The following is an 18,099-nucleotide window of genomic DNA, read 5'->3' as shown; positions in this document are numbered from 1 at the left end:
GCATTATTCCCTGCTTTCATCTGCCTTTTCATCATTTCTCTTCTGTCTTTTCTGGTCATCACTATTTTTTGATCATAATATTTTTCTAGTTCACACTTTACAGAGAAAGAGGAAATTGTGAGAATTAAGTGGCGGGAGGAGCTGCAGAGCATTCCTCTTTAAAAGCAGAGATGCTTTTCTTTTTCTGAAGTATGCGTTACATAAGTGTATCACTTCTACAGCTGAAGTATTTCAAAAGATGGATAATGAGGTTCTTAGCTGGGTTGGGGCAGAGCAGCCTGCTGAATCCTATGACCCCGGTTTCACTGGGGCTACTGGACTTTACATGGGAAAACTGACCAGCTTAGAGCTTATCCTGTAGTAGAGCACATTAAATAGAAACAGAAAGCATGTAAAAATACTGTAATGGTAAAAGAGTTAATTAATAAAAAGAAACTCCTGACTGTCACCAGAGATTTCATGGTATTAAATCTAGATATTTTAATAGTATTAAAGAACTGTTAATGGCTGTGATCATGTCTCTGAAGTAGTTAATTTAGGAATAAATTCATTTATACCTACATGTTAGTATTTTTTTAATATTGTAAAATGCTGGGTTTGTATATATTTTTTTGTTTTTCACAGAAAAAAATCTTGAATATCTACTGTTCCTAAAGCCTTTAAAGATTAACCAGGCCCTGCACTTTTCCTCCATTGAAAGCATAATCCTGTACAGGTCTAATGTTCTAGCCCACCACTTTTTTTACAGTGTCAAAATTTACTGCTTTTGTGGTTTAATTTGAAGCTAAAACCACATGCAGAGAGATTTGGAAGAAAAATAAACCTCTCGAGATTCCTGTTGTGTTACTGATGCTTCCTGTGCTGACCTGCTTCCCCCGTCAACAGATGACAACTGGACAAACAACATACAAAATCTCAATTAAATGGGTTTTTTTAAAATAAATAATTTAAGCCTAAGATAACACCTAACATGAATAACACTGGAATATAAATATCATGAGTTAGTTTTTCATTCTCGCTATGTTTTCACTAGCAGCGCAGTCAAACCTTATTTTACTTAAGTTGATCTAGATACGTGCATGTTGCCAGCTGGCCTGAAGTAACAGGAGTGCAAAATCCCTGGACTATCAAAGGTAACCAGGGGACGGCAGGCTGGAGTCAGCCTGAGCGTAAATTTATATGATCTGTGTCCCTGAGGCAGGGCTGCTCCTGCTTGCGTTGGTTGTGCATAATCTGGTTGTACATTCAGACAGCTTTATTTCAGGATGCTGCTGCGGAGTACATCTGAAAATGTGACCAGCCTACCCTGACAAGAAATAGCATAAAGAAATGAAAAGAACACTTCATCGATTCTATCATCTCTCTTTATTGCCTTTCAGATACATGTGAATAAAATAGGATTTAAAATATTAACAAAAAGCCTGAATCTTCACAGAATGCCTTTCTGTCTTTCTGGTGCTTAAACAACACGTACTTCCCAGTAATACACCAAGAAAACAAATTTTACAAGCTTTTAACTGCTGAATCGAGTGAATAAATCACAATTAATAATTTATTTAATGCAGACAAATTTGGTTTTCTATTCCTAGAAAGCTGGCGATGAGGTACCACGTCATCATTCCCAAAGGTGCTTAGGATTTGTGTTGGTCGCCCCTCCACACTTGTTAGCCCGGCAGGCCGGGTCGCCAGCCCGGAGGGTAGCTGCCCCACGCGCGTGCAGGCGTGCGCGCTGGCAGGGTGCTGAGCACACGCCTCGGTGCCGTTTCACAGGGAGGCAGAGGGGCCACGTGAGCTGGCAGCGGGGGATGCTCTGCCCGTGGGGTTGAGCTAACATCTCTGCCGAGACCGAGCAAACATTCCCCCGCGGTGAAGACAACGGGCACTGGCAAGGGAAGCCTCCCGCCTTTCCACTTACCTCCCCTTCCCCTGCTGCAGAATGATGGATGGATGGCTAGACAGACATCCTTTAGAGAGGGTTTTGTAACACTAGGTATGGGTGTTATTATTCATCAGATGTGATCAGACATTTGTGGCCATATATATTTTAGCAGCTTCTAATCTGGCATTCTGTGCAGTATTCCATTTGCTGTCTCCTCATCCAAGCAGGAAGAGATGGGTAGGGAGCGTAATCACATCTTAAAAAAAAACCCCTGCAAACGAAAATAACAGAAATGAATCTTTCTACAGATTTGACACAAAGATGCCGCATGGGGAACTAGCCTCATCTCAAGCCCTAGGTGGTTAAAATCCTGCCTGGGGACCTGGCACCCAACCTGTCTGCAACTGTTTGGGAGCCTCAGAGCAGCTGCTGTGCTTTAAATGTCATTGAGGGAGGATGGGACACCCAGGAAAAAAGTGAACCAGGAAATTTGTCAGGACCCGGTGCGTGGGACAGGCTGTGTCTGTCAGGTGCCAGGTCACACAGCGAGGGCAGAGACCCCCATAAGTAGTGTGAGCGTGTATTTATGTGGCTCCCACAGCACTCCAGCCTCTCCCTCTGTCGCTCTGTGGTGCGTCACAGCCGTTCGTCAAACAGCTACAACAGCACATCCTTACCACGTAGAAGAGAAGCCAAAGTGCTGCCTTAAATGCATGCGATACAGGTCTTTAGAGGAAGGTGGAAAAAGCATTCCACCCAAAATGCGGTGGTAGCTGGCAGATCCCATCTCCCAGTGGGCTCCAGCGCAGCTGACTGGTGAGTCCTCGCAGCGGCGCTCGGCTCCTGCTGTGGTCTGGACTCAGAACCAGGAGCTGAGCCAGTGCTTCTCACAAAGGTTTCTCAGAAGGGAGAAAGTTTTGTTCCATGTGGTTATTAAAAATGTGTCCTGCTATGACTTGTAAAGCCTTTGTCAATACAAATTATAAATGCAAATAAGCTCTTCCATACTAGAAGATGAAAGGCGGGTTTATTGGCCTAGGAACAGAAGCCACCATTTATTTTGAGAGACCTTTTTTCCAGGATTCTTTTTGTCAAACACCACAAATAAAAATTAGAAAACACTAGAAGTGATTCTCCGAATTTTTCTCTGCATTAGCTGCCATGTGAGCTCATTCCTTTTCCTACCCTGCCCTGCTACCCCTTAACAACCTGGGACTTCGCAGGTCCCTTATATACTACCGTGCCTCTACTCTGCCACATTGCTTTTGACGTGGAATCAGTACCATTTCAAACAGCACTGAAATTCCATCTTAACTTACTAAATTGTGATGTATATTTAAGGCTGTGAGAGAAGACAACGGACCACAGTATGACCAGCACTCATTACCCGCTGCGTTCCAAGCCCAGGAGACTCGGTATTGCACTTGACCCGGCAGTTTTTTCTGTGAGCAAGAAAAACAAGGCGATGTGCTTTCCTACGGGTTTGTGCCTGCCCGATGGCTCCTCTGTCTCCTTTGCAACAACCCAGTGCTCCCCGTAGGGCACCCCAAGGCAGAGGCAGTGCACCCCAGCATGTGTGCGGGCTGGCTGCCAGTGCGCTGGGTGACCACTGCCGGCAAGAGGGATGTTTTGCTTAACTTCCCCTTGAAGGGGAATTCATTTGAGTCCCCTAAGGTGATTTGCATGAAACTTTCAGGAATCTGAATACCTTTGGGGCCTGGAGACCTCTGTCAGACTTGGCTGACATAAAGCAAAGGATTCAGAAACTGTAAGGGGAGTGAATGATGTACAGACAGCATAATCCCATAAAACTTATTTTGGGGCTAAAAATCTTAGTGATAACTGTGATTTTCACACATACATTTTGTTTCTTATCTGTATTCTTTGGAGTCACTATGATAATTTGGATCACATTTTTGAGACTGCTAAAGAAGGACTAAAAATGAACTTAAAAAAATTAAAAATGGCTATTCTCACATAATTATTTGACTTACATTTGGAATTTTAAACTGGCAAAATTCCTTGAAAATAAAGTCATTACGAGTCAGGTAAGGGTAAGTGCACATTAGAGTTCGCCTACTTCTAACAGATGCTGGAGGCTCAGGGAAATCCTGGTGGCCGAGCACCTTCTTCCCCATTTTACAGGGAAGGCTTTTCACTTGGAGAGGTTTCTTTCGGGCTGACATCCTGGCTGGCAGCCCCTGCAGCCGCTGCTGTGCAGTCTGGTAGAGGGACAAACGCCCACAGGCTCCAGGGCTTCCCGCTTGCAGTGCTTGGCGCTCGGAGAGCGGGTCAGCGGCAAGGCAACCTGTAAAGAAGGGGAAGCCTTGGAGTGAGCCGGATCGCCTGGAGTAGAAATTCACTTTATGTGGTTTCGCCCCACTTCTACCCCTTCTGTTCTTGATAACTGATTTAATTATGAAATTAGTTTTTCTCCTGGCTCCTGCAGTGAAGGAGGTTTGTCTATCTTTGCTTCCATTTTGACACATAAATATGCTTTTGTAAGACCCCACCTGGCCAGATGGCTGCTGCTAGTCTTAGTGCTTCAGCAAGTCAGATTTGTCTGACTTTGTCACAAATTGTCAGATTACCTCATTACATCACCCTCTGAACATACATGGATCTGAATACATTACTTGTGCACAGCATAAGAACTTCAGAGCTAATCATGATGCAGCAAGGGAAGCAAGGCCAAGGAATGGGGCCCATTAACACCATTAACCTTAACCATTGGCACAAGGGTTTGTGTGTCCAGATCATCAACTGAATCGATGCTTTGGTTTGGCTGAAAAGTAGCACGGCCAAGAAAATGCATGTTGACTGTCAGACAGATAAGTTCGCTGATCTAGTTTGTTGCATGAGTATACGAGCAGTTGTGCCAGCCACAACGAAAGAGGGAAGTGTGGTGTAGGAGCAAGACACGGAGGTGAGAAGGAAGAAGGGGCCACTTCAGCAAGCATTTCTGCACAATAAAGGTCTACAGAGCCATAACCCAGGCCGCTTTAGCAGAAACTAGTAATTCTGATCATTCCTGCACCACGTATTATCTCCTGCTTCACTAAGGTTTAGAGACATTAGCCCTTCTTGGCAGCTTTTCTGTCTTTTTAAAAATAAAATAAGTTTCAACAATAATATAATGTCTGTTACAATGACACAGCATAGCCAAGGCATATGTCTGAGCTATTGTAACAGCTTTTTCAACAGAATAAATATAAAATTTCCTGCTTTCTCCAATCCCCAGCATGTTAATATCTTTTTGACATTTCATCCGCATTGCCCTGTGCTCTGAGATCCCTTTCCAGATCCAGTCAGTCTGATACGTGGAGCTGTATGTACCTTATAGCAGTTCACATCAGGGAAAACTCCACTTTTTCGTACACAGGCAATCAGATATGCCAGATACTAGCACCATTTCTGGTCAATATAGCTTTCCTCTGACACCAGACTTACACACATAAGGCCGGCGCTAAATCATAGGACTGCACGCATACCTGTCACCTGCAAGCAGAATGAGCTCACGGAAGAAATTTATTGTTATAACAGGATCATCTGTCCAAGATGTTCAGGGCTCCCCAGCACACTGTCCCAGGTTTTATAGCTCATATAGTATGGGCAGTTTAAGGACTTTAGCTGCCTTTTCTGGCTCTCCCAGAAACACAATGGCAATGTGGGAGCCTACGACCCAGGAGCAGTGGAGTTTTCGTCCCCTCGTAGTAATAACATTTATTTCTTTCCATGGGGGCTGCTCCTCTGTTCTTGCCTTATAAAGTCAAGGCAGGAAGGAACAAGGAGCAAGGAATTAATAACAATGGCAAGTTTATACAGTGAAGGCAGAAGGGAAGTGTCAGGAGAGTAACAGAAAAGAGGAGGAGGGGAAGAAGATGGGTGAGATGCTGTGCACAGAGAGCTTACTTGACCTCACCAAGACAGGAGACGATCAAATCTATTTGCAAAGATGATATTGGCTGGTCAATGCTTTTGACATGAAGCAGAAGAATCCCTTGCTGTGGCCATGCTTTTTGAGCTTTGCAGCTGTGGGGTTTCTGCTGATAGGTAAACACTGTCTGTGTTGTATATCAATGCCCAGGTGTCATCCTGCCTGGGGTGGCTGTATGACACAGGTCATAATCCATTCACTGAGGCTTGGGCAAGAAAACCAAGATTAATTTCTCTAGCATGTAAGACTTCATTGTGACCCAGCTGGAGGAGAAACTAGGAAACAGTCCATGTTATAGATAGGTAGGTAGATAGATAGATAGAGGGGTGTGTGTATACAGACGATATTGGTCCAGTTTCACCTCACCATGCTGTTTGAAATAATGGCGTATTTTGATAATCTTGAGGTACCTACTATACATAGCCTTGCCTCAATGTAAATGATAGTTTTAGCAGCAGGACCACCTTAGTCTGAGACCTCTCTTTGGAATTAAGGGTGGATGCTGAGAGCAGACACAGAATTATTGTCCAAACACGTCCTTCAGCCTCAGGTTCAGGTGCTGCACTGAGTTTCTAGAGGAAAATGTGATAAGGGGCTCCTTTTAGTCCCAGGGACTCGGAAGTCATAGAAACAGTGTGATTCACAGCAATACGCACCATGCGGCCCCATCTCACACTCAGCCTACGTTTGCCCCAGCACAGGGGTGGAATTGCCCCTTCCTTTCCCAGCAAGAGTTGCTGCGGCCATGGCAGACGGGGGGAGAGCTTGCAGCGCGGCTGCCCCCAGCTCCCAGAGGCCAATTTTCTAACATTTTGTGCAGAACGCATATATCTGTCATTTTAAGCTGAGATTTTCCAAGCTGCCATGTCAGGACCAGATCCCAGGCCCTCTGTGTCTACAGCTGTATTCAGTTAATGGCTTGAGACTTCCACTAATGCACAGCAGCTACGAAGCACATTTCAGGTTTATGGCCAGTGTATACCTGTGGTACTACAAAACAGCTGCAGCAGATGGATGGATCTGACCAACACGGTAATCAAATATTTGGGAATCTGTGTGGGAACAAATGGGAGAGTGTAAAAACTGTTGACTGTGGGCAGGGTTTGGTGGGAGAATTGAGGAAAAAATATCCTGCAGTGGCAAAGACTGATGATATTTTGAAATTGCTCATCATGAAGTTCAGTTATTGCCCTGCATATCTATGCCAGGGAATACTCTATTCTCTTCCATACAGTTACCAGGGAAATTAAATAGGAGATTGCTACTATTTCAGGACTTAGAATGAAAAATAAACGTGCTAGTTTGCTGCAGCAGAGTGAGTTTACAGGGAGTCTCTGTGCCAGGCTGATGAAACAGACTGAAAAGTGCACATGGGTTTTTATTTTTCATGTCAAAAGCAGACTTAGGCTCTGATTTTCCAAGCAGGAAAAATTGTTGTGGAAGTGTGTGCTCCTTACCTTGCCTGCAGTACAGAGCAAAAGAAGTTAAAGGTGCAGATGCTATTCGATGAAGCAGAGCTCTGCCTTAGTTAAAGGTGTTGCAAAGACTTTTAATGGGAGGAGTGTTCTTCTGCTCTTAAAATACTGCTGTGCCTCATTTGTAACCCCTGAGAGCTGCACACTGATACCAGGTCGCCAAGAGAGGCTGAATACTGTTCACAGCCCTTGAAGATGCGCTGGGGCTGAAGTAAGAACCAGAGCTTCAAACCAGAATTGCTGCGAAGTGACATGACAGCATGTATGTGTCCCCTCCTGCCCCTTCCCAGGAAATCTAGTTTCTTTTTCATCACAAAACAGCTCAGGTGTATATTGATGCAGGGATCTAACATTAAACAATGAGGATAAATGCAGAGAAGCAGAATTATTTGCTATACAGATTTATTATGCCAAGTCACTAGAGGAAGAGCAGTGTCAAGCAAAGCCCTCCCCTAAGTTATATTTTGGTAACTTCATAAAATTAATGACATGCTATTACATCCTGAAATTCACTTGCAGTTCCTCTGAAACTTCCTCTATGCTCTGCAATGGCACATGAAAAATGCACCCTCTGGCATTACTGCTCTGAGGCAGAGGAATGAGCGATCTCCTCTGAGGCACCGTACCGTCACTGCATTGACAGCATATCAATTGCCAGAAGACCTTGGTGGCCTCCACAGCATCTATTTAGATGAGCGGTGGGGTATCAGGGTAAAGAAGAACAGGACGCTGATCCGATACCCCCAAGGAATGCCTCTTTGCTGCAGGGACACGCTACCTCCACTGACTCCTGTGATTGCTGGGGCAGCGTGGAGTTAAATGGTGTCACTGGAAGAGCACGAGACCCCTGAAAACAGAATAGAGACCCCTGAAAACAGAATAGCCTCCGGGCAGAGCCCAACACTGGCCTGTCAGGCTGTGCCCTGCACGATGTCACTGCCGTACCTTGAGGTGCAGCACTGCTGTACCCTGAACTCCTGTCAAAAGTGACACACGTCACCTTCAAATGTTGCTTCAGACCTGTGCTCTCCTCCTCCCTCTCCCTACCTGTAGCTACAAATGAAACACAAGGGTTTGTGTCTGTCAGCTTTGCAAAATATTTACCGGAATCATCACAAATTGTGGTTTTTTGCTAGAAATGCCACAAGGGGGAAGAATCGTGTTATTTACAGGGCAGCATTCCTTTAAAACCTTTGGTTTGTTCAGTCAAATTAAGACTGAGATTGCTCCACAAACCCTTTGTTGGGTGAGGCAGGGAGGGAAAGAGGAGAAAGGATAGGGTCAAACAAATCCCTAAGACCCAAGGAAAACTCAGTCAAACTCTTCAAACAACTGTGGGTTTGTATCCAGAAGGGGCAAACTGAAGTTTTGCATCGTATTGGTGCAAAAAAAAAAAAAAAAATCTGGCCCATGCAAAATCAGTCTGGCCCTTTCAAAAGCAGGCATAGGTTGGCTCTTAGGAAAACTGCTTTTGCTTAAGTTTTCCATTAATCTGTTCAACAAAAGATTATAAGCGTTCAGTTTAACAGATTGCCCAGCTCTACAACTGACAATACTTCCTCTGGTTTTAATAACACATCACTGAAACCAGCCCCAATAAGGTTGAGAGAGGCATGCCGTGGCAGCATGGCCAGTCGATGTGCCTGTAGGCTCACTGGGCACGATTCTCCTTTTAAAAAGTTTTTTTTCTCATCACTCTAACACTGTCTGTGAAAATCCCAGCCACACACTTCAGGTTCATTTAAAGGCAGCAGCGCTTGCTTAGCAAGCAGAGCTGTACGTTGTGCTAACGCTGCGCTCCAGAGCACACCCGTATGACGATATGGTGCCGGGTTTTTACAGAAAAGAAGCGGCGGCCAAACAACCTTCTGCTTCAGATCAGCACATCAGCTTTACAACCTATGGGCCGTAACTGCTAGAAATTTATGTATACATATACAAGCATCGTTATGCTCATGGGCTGACATAATGAAGACATGCTTGCATGACGTCGTCATTTGGATGCTCTTAGCTGAGCAGTTCAATGAGACAGCGTAATGAAATACGGAGTGTGAATTGCTTTAAAATAATCTTGGATGTTCCCAAACTTTTGCCTGAGTGGTTTGACTATAAGAAGAGAAAGAAGAGAGGCACTGAATTAGCATTCCTGGGAAATTAATAAACTGTTGCAGCCCGATCAGGAAGGCAGACGTAACGTTTTCTCTCCTCAGGAAGTAGCGAAAGCTGAGTTCATACTGCAAAACATAACAAGGGGTGTTTGTCATAAGTCAAAAATCAATGAACTCCAGCTGTTCCCATGGTTCTGGAAGGTTCATTTTCAATGAAGAAATATTTCTTCTTGCAGGAGCATGCCAGAAAACAGACTTTGCCCTCAGTGACAGTGTGGACAGTCAAATGGAATGGGACATAGCTTTCCAAGCTAGTAGAAAGGGTCTGTGATGAGCCCTTAAAATAAAAAAAAATTAACATGCCAAATGAGTATTTTAGCCCAATTTCTACAGTTAGAAAATCAGCAGAATGAGACTTGCCTCTTCTTTTGAACAGAGGTTCAGGCTCTATTTTGAAAGTTGTCTCCTGGCTCACCAAGGAGCACTTTCTATGACCAATCCATCACCCTGAAGTATGCAGAAGACAAACCAACTTCTGGCATGAACCAGACTAGCCTTAGGGTGCCTACCTAGTAAAACATTGACTTATCTAACCAAGGCAGTATCTCAACCAGAACAGATGGATCATAGGGGATTTTCGCTTCTCCATCTTCCAGCCTGGTTCTGCTTGCTCTTTATTATTCAAGAAAGTCTTCTGGTTAAGTGTCTTGCCTCTGCTCAAGGATTAAAGATGCTTTAAGTCCCCTTTGAATAGGAGGAGTTGACTCAGTGGTAGAAGGCATGTTAGGGATCTGGATCTCCAGTTCTGCTATTTATTCCGTATGGACATGGCAATAAACCTGGGTGATGGTGAGGAGGGAAAAGTAAATGCAAACTGCACCCAGGCAATAAATCTGACAGAACCCTCTTTACTGTTGGAAAAATGTCTCACATACAGCCTGTTTGGGTGGAAAAGAAATGATTTCATAGTTTCTGGAGTTCCTCATTCCTGTTTATGTCAGCGTCTCCCAGGGAAAAAAAAAATACCAAGATTCTAGTGGGATTTTTAAGCCGGAGTTGGAGCCAGCCAGCCAGCCATCAGAGGGAATCATGTCACTCCTGAGAGCAAGCACAGCGAGAAGCAATGTCAGGGGGAATGGCTTCTGTGTCCAGTTCGCAAGCTCTAATAATGCCAGCACCCCACATGGGTGAATTTAGCCAAGAAACACACTGGAAGAAACCCACCTGTACTGCAGGCAAATAAAAATCAAGTTCACAGAGCAGTTTGGTCGCTAGCAATTATTCACACATAGTGAGTAAATAACTGTGTCAACAGGAAAGAAGACAAGGGAAGTTACAGTTAAATCTTGGTTTCACATTCTTCTTTTAAGAAATGTAAACCCAGAATAATTTCTTAGAGAAAGTGGGAATATTCCTGAAATTTCCTGAAATATTTCTGAGATTTCCTTCTATCCAGCGTTCATTCAAAGGATCCCGAACTACAAGCTGCAGCCGTGACTTTCCAGGAGAGCAAGGCTCATAACTAATTAAAATGCAATGTTTCACAAATTTTATCATCTTCTAATGGTGGTGCTACCAAAGGATTACATGACCTTACCTACAGTGCTGAATTTATGTACTGCACTATCTGTATTAAATGGTAAGTGTAAGTTAAGTGCATTGATTTGCATGGTAAAGCTATTAAAAAATGGGAGTAGGTTTTTTTTTTCTCATTTTCCTCAGGCAGCACTTTTCTTGTAAAGCTAATTCTTGCCCCCAGCTGCAGTAGTAAGCAGCACTTGCCCACGAATACATTTCTCTGATGTCATGGATTTGGATTCAGCAATCCTGCTTCAGTCTATGTTACTGTAAGTGAATTCAATTTACCTAAACCAATGAAAAGGATATTTTTTAAACTACAGTCAGCTTTCCTTAAAAAAGCCCCACAATTTTGCAATCAACATTTGCACAAAATGTTCCAGAAAATAATGTATTTTTCTTAAAAAGATTTAAATAGGATTTTTTTTAAAATCTGAATATGCAATACAGTCTGAGTGTCTATGGCTTTCATCCAGGAGTCACAGAAAAATAAACTAAAAAGATCAATGGCCTTCTGTCATTATTTCTGATAAATCTTAGTATACTTGAGAAAAGCCCAAGTCTGGAAGTATTCAAACAGAACACAAAAGAAGACTCAAATAATTACAGGTCATCTACCCTGATATCACATTCAATGTAGTATGTGTGGACAGTGTCAAGACACATAGTTTATGGAAAGTGTTTAGTGTAAGACATTGAAGAGTTTAGTTGATAAAAGTAGCTTGCACATATAGAATCACAGAATCATTTAGGTTGGAAAGGATCTTTAAGATCATCAAGTCCAACCGTTAACCTAGCACTGCCAAATCCACCACTAAACCATGTCCCTGAGCACCACGTCTACACGTCTTTTAAATACCTCCAGGGATTGTGACTCAACCACTCCCCTGGGCAGACTGTTCCAGTGCTTGACAACCTTTTTGGTGAAGAAATTTTTCCTAATAACCAATCTAAACCTCCCCTGGTGCAACTTGAGGCCGTTTCCTCTTGTCCTATCGCTTGTTAATTGGGAGGAGAGACTGACCCCCACCTCGCTACAACCTCCTTTCAGGTAGTTGTAGAGAGCGATAAGGTCTCCCCTCAGCCTCCTTTTCTCCAGACTAAACAACCCCAGTTCCCTCAGCCGCTCCTCACGAGTTCTCTAGACCCTTCTTGTTCTCCAGACCCTTCACCAGCTTTGTTGCCCTCCTCTGGACACGCTCCAGCACCTCAATGTCTTTCCCGTAGTGAGGGGCCCAAAACTGAACACGGTACTCGAGGTGCGGCCTCACCAGTGCCGAGTACAGGGGGACAACCACCTCCCTGCTCCTGCTGGCCACACTATTTCTGATAGAGGCCAGGATGCTGTTGGCCGCCTTGGCCACCTGGGCACACCGCTGGCTCACGTTCAGCCGGCTGTCGACCAGCACCCCAGGTCCTTTTCCACCAGGCAGCTTTCCAGCAGCTCTTCCCCAAGCCCATAGTGCTGCACGGGGTTGTTGTGACCCAAGTGCAGGACCCGGCACTTGGCCTTGTTGAACCTCATACGATTGGCCTCAGCCCATCGATCCAGCCTGTCCAGATCCCTCTGTAGAGCCTCCCTACCCTCGAACAGATCAATGGTCCCTCCTAACTCGGTGTCATCTGCGAACTTACTGAGGGTGCACTTGATCCCCTCATCCAGATGATTGATAAAGATATTAAACATATGTAACTTTTCATGATTTTGGATGTTCTAATATGTGATATGACCTTAACCAAAAACTTTGTCCAATTGTGTAATGCAGTCAGCTTTAAAACGCACAACCTTCTTGTTTCAAAAATGAGTGCTCTCTGGCAAAGAGACATGTGACCCCATATCTCAAACTGGTTGTTAGTGAGGAATCATCATTGAAAGAGGACATATCTGGGGAGCTTCTGCGGACCTTAGGTCAAGTCTAGCAATAGTCACCATTTTCATGTGGACCAAGAAGTAAATATAAAAATACTGATGCTAAAACTGGTGGTTGAGACAAGATGAAAGGAATAGATAAGATCAGGCTAAGACTGTTAACCATAGTGGTCTTGATCATTTGGCAAACTGGAACTATTCAATGAAAATAGCTTCAACACAAACCTGCAAAGTTTTACGTTAAGGAAGAAGAGATACAAGCCAGGCTAGCAGACTGAAAGGCACTATCCTAGGAAACAAACAAACAAACAAAATGACCTAAAAAGTTCAATCATTAAAAAAAAGATGACACAGTTACATGGTGACATTTCATGAGGAAATACAAAGGGTTTAAAATATCTCTAGTTATGTAGACATGGTGTTACAAGAACAGTGGCTGGAAAATGAAACCAAACTAATTAAAGTGAGAAATAAGACACATACCTATAACTTGCCTTTGCTTATGTGCATGTGTGTGTGTGTGTATCTGTGTATACATATATAAACCCAGCAATCCAGAACACACTAAATGGTAGGACAGATTCTCCATCGCTGTTGTCTTTAGTTTCTTTCCAGAAGCCTTAGCTAAACACATTACTTTTGGGTCAGAAATGAATTGTGGGACTCAGTACAGGAATAGCTGGATGAAGTGTAATGGCATGTTGTTTTACAGGAAGCCAGATTTGAAGATCTGACAGTTCCTTTAAACCACTGAAGCAACAAACCAGAACCATTAGCAGGAGTATTAACAACAATTATTCAAAAAGCCAGTCACGAGCAAAATATTCAGTTAGCACAAATGCTCCTGTTTTGCATTGATGCCCCAAAATTATTCTGTGGAAACACCATGATATGGGAGATTGTGGCCACGTGTTCAGAGACCCTTGATTCCTCTGTGCCCAGCCAGGGATTAATTCGTGGATCTGCCATCCTTTTTTTGGCGGTGTGTCTTTTTTACTGTGGCTTATGAAGTGGCTTGGGGAGGCAGTGTGGGCTGAGGGGGCCAAGGGACTGCCTGCTGCGTGGCAGAAGGCTGGACGCAGCTTTTTAAAAGAATTTGTTTCTTTTAGGTTTTATTCATACATAGTGATTCAATAAAAGAAAGTTACATGTGAAAAGCAGATCCCCAACATGTTTTGTAGAATCTAAACAGGTTTCCCATTTAGATGGTCGAAGAGCAGAGTCATGTGGAGAAAGACAAAAGGTAAAAATCAAAGGAGGTAGATTATAAACTATATCATCCTCAGTATGATACTAAAAATTCTGCTGGGGTCCTTCATGCCTATTACCTTCATGACTTGCAATAGCAACAGTAACCCTTAAGAACAGAAATCTTTATTATACCTACTTAAGGACTGACAATGGACCTTATAGTTTGATACTGATTTTTAACTTGCACATTTCACATGCAAGATAATATATCCTAGGACAGTGTGTTGAAACCTTTTTTGACTTGCTGACTCTTAATTTTATTTTTTTTAAGCATCTAACCTGCCACTGAATTTAAACCTAGTGACAATAGGCTTGCCTTCCTTAGTGCCTTCTCACAGACCTTTTAGAAGTAGTCTACAAACCCTAGGTAAAAACACCCTGCTCAAGGCAGTATGAGCACGCTGAGCGGTTAGGGCTTGGTGACATTTATCTTCACAGTATATAATGCCAATCACGGCACAGTAGGAGTACCCAGAAATGCTTGTGCCTGTTGGAATCAGGGAGCTCCCTGGCATTCAGGAGAGCTCTTCTCCGACCACCGTACCCAGGTGCAAGTGGTAAATACTTGGTGATACCTCTTTGCAGCAATGTGTGTAGGAGGCTAGGACAGCCACTGACAGGCGACCGTGTCCCTCAGTGGGCCACACAAAGATGACAGCCCCGAGAAGGCTGAAATGTAAGTCCCAGGAAAATCCCAGGTGCAGAAAGAGACCAGAGTCTTTCTTCATGTAGGCAACACCATTGCAAGTGCGGCAGCCGGCTCCATCCAGAAATCCATCCAGAAATCCAGGCCATCGTGTACTCTGATACCTGCTAGTGTGTTCAAATGCTGCCTTAGCACTGCTTTAGACTTGGCAGTGCTACAGGGACCTGGTTTGATGGGAGTACCCAGCATATGAAACCAGCATTTGCAAGAAGACTTCAGTAGGGTAGGAAATGAATGAGCGGGGAAAGCCCAGGGCTGAAGCTGGATTTCAGAGGCAGACAGTAAAACCCAGCAGCCAGAGCAAATTCAGAGCCTGCTTCTGCATGTCCTGGTTTTCCTGGCTGCTGGCTGCAATAGAAATGCTAGTGAGGAAACTAATCCGGCCGTTAAAGGCAGAAAGGAGTGATTTGGGTTGTGATGCAGCACAGATACATAGTAAAACTGTCAAACTTCACTTAAGCTACTCCACCTTCACCAGGTCCCACCTACTTTTATATTTTACTTTGCAGAACACACAAGTTTGCTATCATTTTACAAACTTCACACGTCAGGGGCCCTCTCTCCTTTGAGGTCGTTTGCGTCAGACAATGTAAATGTCAGCTGCCAGTTGTAAGTATTATTATTTATATGGAGCTGTCAAGGAGTGAGGGGGAAATGATGCAGGCAGCTCCATTCTGTCTTGTTAGCTCTCAAGAAAGGTCAGCAGAACCCTTCAAAAAGGACACACTGTCAAAGCCAAACTGTCTTCCAAAATCCACTCTGCAGAAACATTGCAAGAAAACACATGCTTTAAAGCCAGCCAAGGTAGCACTAAAGTGCCGGGTTTTTTTTCTCTTATCAAAAAGCTCCATTAGGGACTACTTGTGGTGTAAGAACCCAAAGTGGCCAGAGAATGGACAGAGCTCACACTAGTAATTGCACCCAGCTGCATTTTGTTTGCTTTGGGGATTACTTTTTTTAGCCTTCTGTTTGACCTCACTTACATCTGAGGAACTTTCGTCCTCTGAAGACGAACCCCACATATCCCCCTTTCATCCTCCCGGAGCTGCCAGTGCACGGAGCGGCTCTGCACCCCACGACCTGGGTGGGAGCAGAGGAATGCCCTCTACCCACGCACCGTGTCTTACCAAGCTGTACAGCTTACAGCTCTAACACTGAGGGTAGGTTTTGTCCTGGCAAACTCGGCAAAGGAATATGGGATGTATGGCTGCGAACATTAAGATCCAAGGCAGATTATGGCACTTAGCTGTGGTTAGACTGACCAGAAATTTTATAAGTGCAAAAAAGGAGACCTCTCCACAGAGGTTTGGCTCAAATCCGCCAAAAACTTAGGTGCCTAATTCCTGAGGAAATCAGTAGCAATCAAATGGCTAAATGTCCTGCCTGTTACATAAAGGAAGCAGAAGGATATTACTTTAGCTCTCCTATCAGAATTGCTGATGCAATTCTGTGAAAATCTCCCCAAAGGGGACAAGATTAAAGGAGGAAAGGCAAATTCCAGATGAATGCCATGAACAGCTTCTTGGTATCCAGCGGTGCTCTCCCAAGAACATCCCAGCCCAGAAATGCTCTGGAATAGTTTCAAGCACGCTGGGTTTCAGACTATTAAATCCACCTTCCAGTTTTTTGCTTCACCCAATTAAAAAAAAAATCAGAAAACCCTCACATTTCCCTGAAGGCATCTAAAAGAAAAAAGAGATCCACTTACTATTGTAGCTACATAATACTTCAAGAAAACAAAAGTGAGCAGGGCTTTATGAACTCTGCCCACATCAATATTTACTGTTCTGGCTCCTTCTTAGCCAGATCCACATTGTTAAAGAAATGGGATCTTTCCCCAGCAGGATGTGGGCGAAGCCATATAGGAAGACCTCCCTCCCGCTCCTGGTTTTCCGATCTGAGGGCAATGCTGAGCCGAACTGCGTGGTTGCAGAGCCTTGCCCCTCTTGGCGTGGCTACCATGTCTATTTTTATTTTATCGGTGCGCTCAGCTGTTCTTTTTCCCCTTGGCCCGCACCATGCTTCTGAGCCCTGCTTACGAAATTCAGACAGAAAGCACTGAGACAGAGAAGCATTAAAATGAAAAGTAGTTTCATGTGCACTTAAGCCTACTGTTACTGTGGGTCCAAGTCCTCTAAGAGAACACCGTAGTGTACTTAAATCAGAGATTGAGGAGCTGATTTTCACTGCTGTTTCTGATTCTGCCAGAGGAGGTCCTCAGGAGCAGAAGCACATGAAGAAAGACAAAAGCCCACTGCCAGAACACATTTTGGATGAGGTTATCACCGCTTGAAAAATGCACGGCTCCTTTACCCATGAGGCTGGTTTCCCATTGACACAGAGTTTGCCTTTGCTAGCAGATACTGAAAGCTCACTGGGAAGACTTGCCAGAAGTTGTGCTGATGGAGGGAAATGCTGATTCTTTGGTTCCTCCAACTCTTCACCTTCAGCTGTGCCCCCTCCGGCCACCCAGCAAGCCGGACACCTTCCTGCGGGAAGCAGAGACTGCTTGCCACGGCTCCTCAGCTCCCAGCTGGAGAGGGGGACCGTCTGCTGCCAGGGCTGGAGAGAGCTGCCTGGGGTTTGCCAAGGTTTCTTGCAAGATGCCAGACAAACCCACTACCCACATATGCCCGTCTTCACCATAAAATGGGAGCATGAGTGTTTACCCATCTCATATGCTGCCTCTTTTTAAGTCAGCGATGACTAGGAAGTGCTTTGGATGAAGGGTGCATCAAAATATCAGGCCTTATCATTTCCCCTCACCATGCCTACTTTGGCCACTTATCCCAGAAGAATTTTATCTGGAGTTTATTATTGCTCCGCTTTTACTTCTTCCCTGGAGATTTGCATTCCCCCCGCCCCCCTTTTATTCCCTTATTCTCCTGGGAAAGCCCATGCTGGAGCAGTCTGTGCCTGAAGGACTGCAGCCCATGGAAAGGATCCATGCCAGAGCAGTTCATGAAGGACTGCAGCCCATGGGAAGGACCCACGTTGGAGAAGTTCATGAAGGACTGTCTCCTGTGGGAGGGACCCCACGCCGGAGCAGGGGATGAGTGAGGAGTTCTCCCCCTGAGGAAGAAGGAGCGGCAGAGACAACGTGTGATGAACTGCCACCAAGCCCCATTCCCCGTCCCCCTGCGCCGCTGGAGGGAGGAGGTAGAGAAACTGGGAGTGGAGTTGAGCCGGGAAAGAGGGAGGGGTGGGGGGAAGCTGTTTCAAGATTTGGTTTTACTTCCCATTATCCTTGTTTTGATTTTATTGATAGTAAATTAAATTGATTTTGTTTTTTCCC

General features: G+C 44.5%; 1 long non-coding RNA gene across 1 annotated transcript; it reads right to left on the bottom strand.

Moving 5' to 3' along the window:
- Nucleotides 1–9,009: 9,009 nt before the first annotated feature.
- LOC115334965 lies at nucleotides 9,010–17,730 on the bottom strand. Its single transcript, XR_003921319.1, has 3 exons — nucleotides 17,474–17,730; nucleotides 13,338–13,341; nucleotides 9,010–9,020 (listed from the first exon to the last, which is right to left on the bottom strand). It is a non-coding gene; the product is annotated as an uncharacterized LOC115334965 (long non-coding RNA).
- Between the last annotated feature and the right edge of the window lie 369 nt (nucleotides 17,731–18,099).

The sequence above is a fragment of the Aquila chrysaetos genome, chromosome 2 (genome assembly GCF_900496995.4).
Source record: "Aquila chrysaetos chrysaetos chromosome 2, bAquChr1.4, whole genome shotgun sequence".
Lineage (NCBI taxonomy): Eukaryota > Metazoa > Chordata > Aves > Accipitriformes > Accipitridae > Aquila > Aquila chrysaetos.
This window is presented reverse-complemented; position numbering and strand designations above follow the sequence as displayed.